Source organism: Scatophagus argus, chromosome 10, assembly GCF_020382885.2.
Source record: "Scatophagus argus isolate fScaArg1 chromosome 10, fScaArg1.pri, whole genome shotgun sequence".
In the NCBI taxonomy this organism is placed as follows: domain Eukaryota; kingdom Metazoa; phylum Chordata; class Actinopteri; family Scatophagidae; genus Scatophagus; species Scatophagus argus.
Genome location: NC_058502.1, coordinates 22,400,430 through 22,409,355, shown reverse-complemented (window position 1 = coordinate 22,409,355; position 8,926 = coordinate 22,400,430).

Here is an 8,926-nt window from a genome sequence, read left to right as displayed (position 1 = left end):
GTTCACAGGTAAAACAGCACACTTCTGAACATCAGTAAAAACTCTCAAGCAGATCGGGAAGAGAAACACTCATCCTGCAGTTCAGTTACTCTTATGAGGAATTCTGTGCCCCACCCCCCTCCACTTGTTCTTCTCAGTCTTTAGAGGTTCAAGGTTCAACTTAGTACACTTCGGCTGTGTTTGTTTAGTTAAGGCATCACAGTGCAGTTCAGCATGAACTGACACCTATTTCCAGTTATGCCATCTTATCATGAACGCAGGCTGAATGGTATTTTCATTGCATCTCTAATGTATGTTGACTTTTGATTCTTTTCCTTTGCTCCACTTTTTATGGATGGAAAGGCCCATATTTTTAATGCCATTATTATTAATAGTAACTTGTTAATATTAATTAATTACCTGGTCATGTCTGTGCACTTTTTCCCGAACTTTTATCTGACAATATTCTTGCACTTTTAGTGTCAGGATTTGGGTTTTGTTCTGGGTTTTCTCCATTCCCGTCCTCTTTTCACTTTGTGTGTGTGTGTGTGTGTGTGTGTGTGTGTGTGTGTGTGTGTGTGTGTGTGTGTGTGTGTGTGTGTGTGTGTGTGTCTTCTGGGAGCCAATCTGGATCAGAGCTGGGTGTTTGTACCTGCAGTCGTTCACCTGCACACCTGTTGAGGATTTGTTCCAATTAACTCCTCCCCCAACGCTGCCTTTAAAAGACTGGCTTCTCCTCACAATTGTCACCAGGTTGCTCCTTCAACTTTCAAGCGCATCTGCTTCTTCCAGCCAGTTTGCTCCACTGTAATCCACTTGCTTCAGAGACTCTTTGGAAAACCCACAGAGGCCATGTGCACTCACCTGTCACCCACCATTTTGGACCACCTGCTTAGGGATCTTTTGTTTGACTCTTTTCAGGAATTGCCTTGTGAAAGTCCTGCAAGTATTTTGAGCGTCCTGCTTTTAGGATCGAATGTTTTGAACCACAACATTTAGTAGTTTTTCTTTTTCACATTTTAGTTACATTATTATCTAAACCTCACCTTTTACATTTTACTTCTTTTCCAAATTTTTTGTCATGGATAAAGCCTCTGAAACAACATTACTATCATGAGAAACTAACTCTACATTGGCACTTGTAGTTTCTACTGCCACAAATGTAATATCAAGAGAGTAAATATGCACTCAATCAAACTGTGTTATATCTATTCTGTCAGAGGTGGGCTGCATCTGACTCTATTAGAAGACCTGTATGGGTCCATATATCAGTGTGGCTCTACTGTATATCCCACTTTGCCTGCCTCTCTTGCTGATATTACTACGAGTTTACCAGGCCCCAGGCTTTGAGACTGACTAAATGCATGTGTCAGCATTCATCAAGTCTCCTGTTCTGTGTGAGTGAAGAAGCCTGTCTTTCTGTGAAGCATCTACAAAGAGATGAATGCTCTTTCACACATACTGCAGGAATAATGAGATGCTATATCACTGCACTGAGAGACCTGGGAGCCTCCTGATTAAAACACAAACACACACATACACACACACACAGTTTGTGTCTCAGCATAACTAATGGGAACGTTTCATGGTAGTGACAGCGAGCGGCATGTGTGTGTCTGTCTGAGCACTACGGCTGTTACGATAATAATGAGAACAAATGAGAGCCATCCATTTCCTTCCTGGCAGCTGGCCCCTCCTCTTAACGACTGTCTGGCAACCCGCTGGGAAAGCCTCAGCCAATGGAACAGAAGCGCTGAGGGCTGAGGATGGGCAAAGTTTAGGGAGGGGTGAAGGCTTTCTAGTACTGTCACAACAATTACTGCGACTTCTGCCGCTACCGCTAAAAACTACTACACCTACCGGCATCACTGTGTTTTGTACACTGATTCATGCCAATGAAAAAGACATATCATCATATCTTGGAGAATGTTTTTTTGATTTTTTACAGTGCACCCAAATAACCTTTCATATTCACACACTGTGTGAAGCCAGGCTGTGTTAAAGGAAAGCAAACCGATGTGGACAAAACACAGTAAAGTCAGGATTCATCAGCTTTATTTTATGCAAGGCAGGGCCAAGACACTGCTATTGGTCCTTAATAGTACATTTAATTTTAGTACTTTTTTAGTACTAATTTTATTTTAGTACTATCTGCTGCTACTTAGTACAACTTCTCCTATCACTACTTCTATTACTACATGCTCATACTATTAGTAGTACTACTAAAGTACTGCTACTCCAGTCCTGTGATCAACAATAGAACTACTGTTACTTTTGCAAAATTTCAATCAAAGCAAAAGAAGCTCTCTTTGTCATGCACACTCATACTAAGTACAACATAGTGATGCTTGTAATACTTGTAATATTTTTTATTGATAATGCACCTTCCTTAACAGGGTGATCGAACAGAAAGAATAAAATGCAATAAAGATAGCATGATGTAAAATATTTCGTACAACACACAACAAAAGACCAGAAAAGAAAAAAAATAAATAAATCAAAAAGTCAAGTCAAAAAATTCAAATCTCCATTAAAACTGGTGCCAGAGTTAGCTAACCTGAGGTCCTCGGCTGGACTGTTCCAGAGTGTGGGACGTTAATTGCAAACTCCCTGTCATCCTAAGTCAGCCTGGACTTAGGAACAACCAGCAGAACCCTGTCTTCAGGCTACAACCTGGAACATATGGGGTTTAAAGCTCGCTGAGGTGGTGAGGTGCAAGTCCATGAAGAGCTTTAAACGTTTGCCATAAAAATCTTAAAATCGCTTCTATATTTAACAGGTGTAGCTACAACCGGAGTGACGTAGTCATATCTCCTTGTCCCAGCAATTAATCTAGCTGCTGCATTCCGCACCAGCTGCAAGCAATTCAGTGAGTTTAAGGGTCGTATTTTAGAGATACTACCCAGATGCAGAAGGCAAGATTGGAAAACAGGCTTTACTTGGCCACCAAAACAAAGTTCAGACTCAAATAAAACATCAAAACAGTCATTTAATCACCACCTGCTTAAAGTCTGCCACAATGATTACAGGCCTATAGCAATCACTTCTGTTGTAATGAAGCTCTTTGAGAAACTCATAGCAGAACACCTCAAAGGCTGCCTCCTCCAGTTTTGATCCTCATCAATTTGCTTATAGAGCAAATTGATCAACAGAAGATAGATAGATAGATAGATAGACATAACAACCTGTCATGTCTGTGCTTCGTAATATACAATGTTTATTGCATGTATGTCATCCTCTCTGTCCTGTCTACCTCTTCCTCCCCCTCTTCACCCAGCTGACTATCAGCAGGATGGTTCTCCCTTGTGAGTCGGGTCCTGCTCAAGGTTTCTTCCTGTTAAAAGGGAGTTTTTCCTTGCCACTGTCTGCTTGCTCGAGGGTTCAGGCTCTGGGTTTCTGTAAAGCATCTAGAAACAATTTTGATTGTATAAGGTGCTATATAAATAAAATTGAATTGAACTGATAGATTCACAGTCCTCCGCACATGGAGAAGCCGCAGAGGTATGTCAGAATGCTGTTCGTGGATTACAGTTCAGCATTCAATATGATTATCCTCAAGATACCTGTGGACAAACTGCTACACCTAGATTATGAATTTTCTCACAAACCGCCCGCAACATGTGATGATTGGTCCCCACTGCTCCTCCATCATCACGCTCAGCACTGGCTTCCCATTCCTCTATTCCCTGTACACCCACGACTGCACTGCCACCCGCTCGTCCAACCCTATCATCAGATTCGCTGATGACATCACTGTGGTCGGCCTGATTACCGTAGGTGATGAGTCTGCGTACAGGGATGAGGTGAGGGCACTGTCCAAGTGGTGCACAGATAACAATCTGTCTCTTAACACCAAGAAAACTAAAGACATGGTGCTAGACTTCAGGAGAAAGAGGACTGACCCTTCCCCACTTTTCATCAGTGGGGATGAGGTGGAGCAGATCTCCATCTTTAAATTCCTGTGGACTGCCATACTCCTGGACAGAAAACACCAGGGTGGAAGAAGTCCGAGCAGAGACTACACTTTTTAAGACTGCTTCACAACAATAAGCTTAGGGAAAATCTGCTGATAACAGTATCTGCTGGTTTGCCCTCCTGCCCTCTGAGAGGAGATATAAGCAGGACTAACAAACTTGAAAACAGCTACAATTCTTTGCATTTTTCCAAATGCTGTTGTGTGTACTGTGAAACTGAGTTTTCCTTAATTTGCAGGGAGTTGAGCTATCTAGTCCTGTGCAAAGGTCTTGAACCAGCTAAGATGTTTTTATGTTAGCACTTCCATTTCACAGAGGACACACTGCCTTTGTCACACGTGTGAGAGGAGAGACGACAGGACTCTCCACTGGAGTCAGGCAGCTGTAACGGAGATTAACTGGAGAGAGGGGAGCGAAACATCAAAGAATCATACAAGAAGAGAAAAATATAAAGGAAAAAAAGAAATAATAGATAGGGTTGAACAACTGAAGGTCTGGTATCTATAAATAAAACCATAAGTATTCAAAAATAATGAAAATATGATTAGATAAGATCGAATTAAGTGAATACATCACGTCGTGTTTTTGGTTGTGTCTCGTCTTTTGATTTCCAGTCTACATGTCATGTTTCATGTTTGTCTTGTCAAGTGTTCCCATTTATTATGTTCCAGGTTTTTGTCATATCCTGTTTTATTTTGAAAGTGTCACTTTCCCCCGTGTGTCTATGTTTCATGTAGCTTTGCTTTAGCTTTAGTTTAGTTTTGCTTTAGTTTATCCTGATTGTTTTCTCCTCCCTAATGTGTTGCACCTGTATCTTATTGTCTTGTCTATTTAGTCCTTGTCTTCCTGGTCACGTTTGTCAGTTCGTTGCTTATGTCTGGACGCTATGTTTTTTGATTCCATGCTTTTTGTCTTCATGCCAGGAGTTTCTCGTCTCACCATGCCATGATTGGTCACCACAGTTTTCTGGTTCTTTTGCTACAGTAAGTGTGTGAATTTGAGTTTTTGAAAGCAATAGAAGAGTATTGTTTTGGACCTCTGCCTCTCCTTGTGACTCTGCATTGGGGTTCAGCCTTCTCTACCTGACTCATCCTGACAGAATTAGAGAAAAATTAGGAAATAAAGAATTGCTGACTAGTCATTTAAAATTTGATCAGGTGTGGTTATAAATAAGGGACAGCTTTGGTCCGAGCTAAGGAGAAAACGATGTAAACCAAACTATAGAAAAACAGCAAAACAGTGATGTGAGGCTTCTTCAAAACTGCAAATATTTATATATAGTTTGAGGCTGATGACTACCTTCCTGTCTCTCACTTTAAATGATTATTAGAAAAGAGAGTAATAGAGAAACTTATAGAGGAAACAATGTAGTTTACAGTATTAGCAACCCGACATGTGCTATATACGTTACCAAATCAACCGAGGCCTTGCATAAAGGGAAAATAATAGCACTACATTAAGAAGTTTATACTCCGAGAGGTTTATGTACTGCAGTTTGACATGATGTATTATCATAAATAGCTCGTGTTATTTTTTGCAATTATTTTAAACTTTTGGGATTTAAAATTTGGATTTATCTACACTCTTGCTTCTCAATCTCTGCCCCCGCTTGTGTGTGAGCTGCCAATATCCACTGTGATGCATTGCAGCTCTCTCTTATTTGACTGCTGAATGGAGAGGAAATGTACTTTCCTTCATGAACATAAGAAGAAGAGATGATCTATGAAGAACTATGGTCTGTGGTTGAGTGCTGACTTTGGTGAAAGGCTGAACCACTGGTCCCTGTCTGTGTTTAACTGGTGGGCAAATTAACTTGTGATATTCTCAGATTCCCATCTATTATCCAGGAAATGCATTCATCCTTTTACTTCTCTTATGAAGTAATGTATATTTGTGTATATTCCTTTGAAGGTAGTTTGAATCACTGATTGTATATAACGATGACATGAGAATTTCCCAAAAGTGAAGCTGGAACATCTTGATCGCCTCCTGGTGGCTGGCCCCAGTACAGGTCTTAAACCTCTCCCCTTGTATATTAGCAAAAGGGACTTGGGCCAAACTAAAAACTTTTTCACAAAGATGGTTTTTGTCATTTTAGGTACTTCTTGTTACACTGATTTATGATCAAGTGTTAATTTCTTAAGATTAATGCAGTTTTAATTAGTTAATTGATGATTGACAGCTGAGCCCTGCTTGCATTTGGGTCAGGGGGTGTCCAGGCAGGAACGCGATGCTATGGATCCACCGGCTGATCACTACTGCACAGACTCTGGCTCTAAATAACGACAAGAACAAGATGCACAGTAAATTAATCTGAGTAAATTTTACTCAAACTGAATAAAATGTATCCTGAAAAGGATAACATTTGGTCCCAGTCTGAGTAAAATTTACTTATTGCTTAGTAGTTATTTCTGCTCTATTCATCATTTTTATTTAACTCTAGATTATTATAATTTACTCTGTGGCATAAAATGAAAATAACGCTACTGCCATTTTACTCTATATAGAAGTGCAGGTCACCCTGTAGAATGGTACTTGCTCTGTGTGGAATTGTACTTCACTGTATATAGAGTTGTTGTTCACCCTATTCAGAATTGTGTTAATATTAAAAACCATAACCTGTTTTGGTTAAATAATAAAGAGTTAAATGTAACTCTTTGTACAGTGTTTGATGTACAAAAAATACATCAAACACTGATAAAATAGAGAAAAAGGTTGGAAAATACTTGAAATAAAAAATAAATCACTGCATTCCAATACATCTGGGTTTTAAAGGCCTACTCTGCATATTTCTAAGTCCCAGGAAAGAGTATGGAACAATAAATAAACTTGTATGACTTTTGTATATCAAATGCTTTGTAAGTGAAAAGCTCTTTGACATCAGCTATGAGGTCCCTCTGTTGTACACACATTTTTGCATGCGTTCAGATGCTCATCGAGACACATGGTTTGTAAGGCAAATGTAATGAACAGTAACCTCTCGTCTTTAACACGGATGCAGTGGATTTTGTGAAAAAATGGCATCACACAATGGACTAAACCTGAATAATACATATTTCCATGGTATTTTGCCCATTTACCAGATCCTGCTTGTACAAGCTTTGAAAAGCTCCTGAGAGGGTTTACGGCTTTCCACAACGCTGTCCACAATGCTCCTGGATGCTGGTCTCGATTTGAAACACAAGAACTTCATTAGATCTGCCATTAAAATGACTCATGCTTCTTAAATAGATTGAGAAAATGTCTTTAAATTATAGATCATGTTTTCACTATAATATAAAAGGATAGGTTTGGGAATAGAGACAGAATAGTGATTTTTCATCTAATTTCATTGAATTGTAACAACATTTTGATGTGACTATTATTTTTATTTATTTATTTATTCATTTATTTTCCATGAATATGTTGCCTAACAAGAACAATTCTAGCCTCAATATAGTATCAATATAGGGATGTTCTAATGCAGGGAAGCACTGGGAGATGTGTGTGCAGTAAGAGAAAACATTAAATGTGGGTTTTGACTGACATGTTGACAGCTAACAAGAAGTTTACAGCTTGTAAGGTGATAAAAGCACATCACTTATCAGCAAACTTCAATGTTTGTCCGATTTTTTTTTTTTTTTACGGCAAAGAAAATAAAGTGCTCTTCTTAATTTTCTAAATGATAATATCATGTTCACCACGCTAATGCACACGACACACATGGGGGAAGAAAGAGACATAAGGGAAAACACAACTGGGGGGGGAAAAAAAAAACTAGGAGTCACAACTACAGCAGTGACCATTTGTGAAGGCACACAACTGGCTCAGCTTAATTATTAATTAACAAAACAGATAGTAATGTTGGAAAGCCCTCTAGTGGACAGAATGCATAATAACCAAATAACCAAAGGTTGAAAGTGGCACTGGCAAGACATACACCTGGGAGTATGTGTGTGTGAAATAAGCAGAACGGTATATTATCATACAGTGTGCCAGTACATTGTTCGTTTGTCTATCACTACTCTCCTCTTCTTTCCATCCATCCATCCATTTTCTATGCCGCTTCCATCAGGGTCGCGGGGGAGCTGGAGCCTATCCCAGCTGACTACGGGCGAGAGGCGGGGTGCTCCTCTTCTTTCATCTGTGTTATTTTCTTTTTTTATGGTATTTTTCCTTAGTCTTTGTAGGTTTTATTGTTTATTTTAGGTTAGTCAGCTTAGCTGTCCTCTTTTTGTTCTTACCTTTTTAAATGTTCATTTTTTCAAATCCCACCTTTTTTGTTTTCATTTGCCCTGCATTTGGGTCCTCCACTGCCAGCACCATGTTATATATATATTATCTGTTTCAGTGCTTTGAAGGGGGAGCAATGGGCTGCAGCATCTTGGCTTGAGTTGAGCAAATCTATTAATGTTCTCTTCCTAGTCCAGACCAGCCAGTAGCTCCCTTTTAATGAACATTACAGCAAGGTGATTGAGCCGTTGTACTTCTGAGCCAATTATGGAGTCTGCACTGGGCGCTGAAAGATCTTTCACCGCTGCAGCTGCTGACAGTCAATGCTACCTGAAAGACAGTCTTAAGTGTGAGAAGCACATTTTCAGCCAAGAGGGAGAAGACACTTTGGATGTTAAGGATTTTGTCTTTGTCTTTTCAGGCTGTAATAATTTCTAGCAAAGGGTCTCAAGAATGCCTCAGAAAGGAACTGCTCTGAGGCTGGATGTCATGCCTTTATGCTTCACATTAGTTGTGCTTCACCCAGAACCTGCTCTCAAGCTCTTGTAGAATTTTATCAAGGATGGGAGGGCACAATCTCTGTCTGAGATGATCTTAGGCTTAGGTCTGAGCTTGTGCCACAAGATGACTCCACTACATACTCCTCCATCCTTTTCTTCCTCCTCCTTTGGCTGAAGTGTGTTCCTCGATCCCAAGGCCATCACATGTGGACTTTGTCCTGTCACACAAGTCAACTGTCATCTCTGAGGTGCAATAATTTG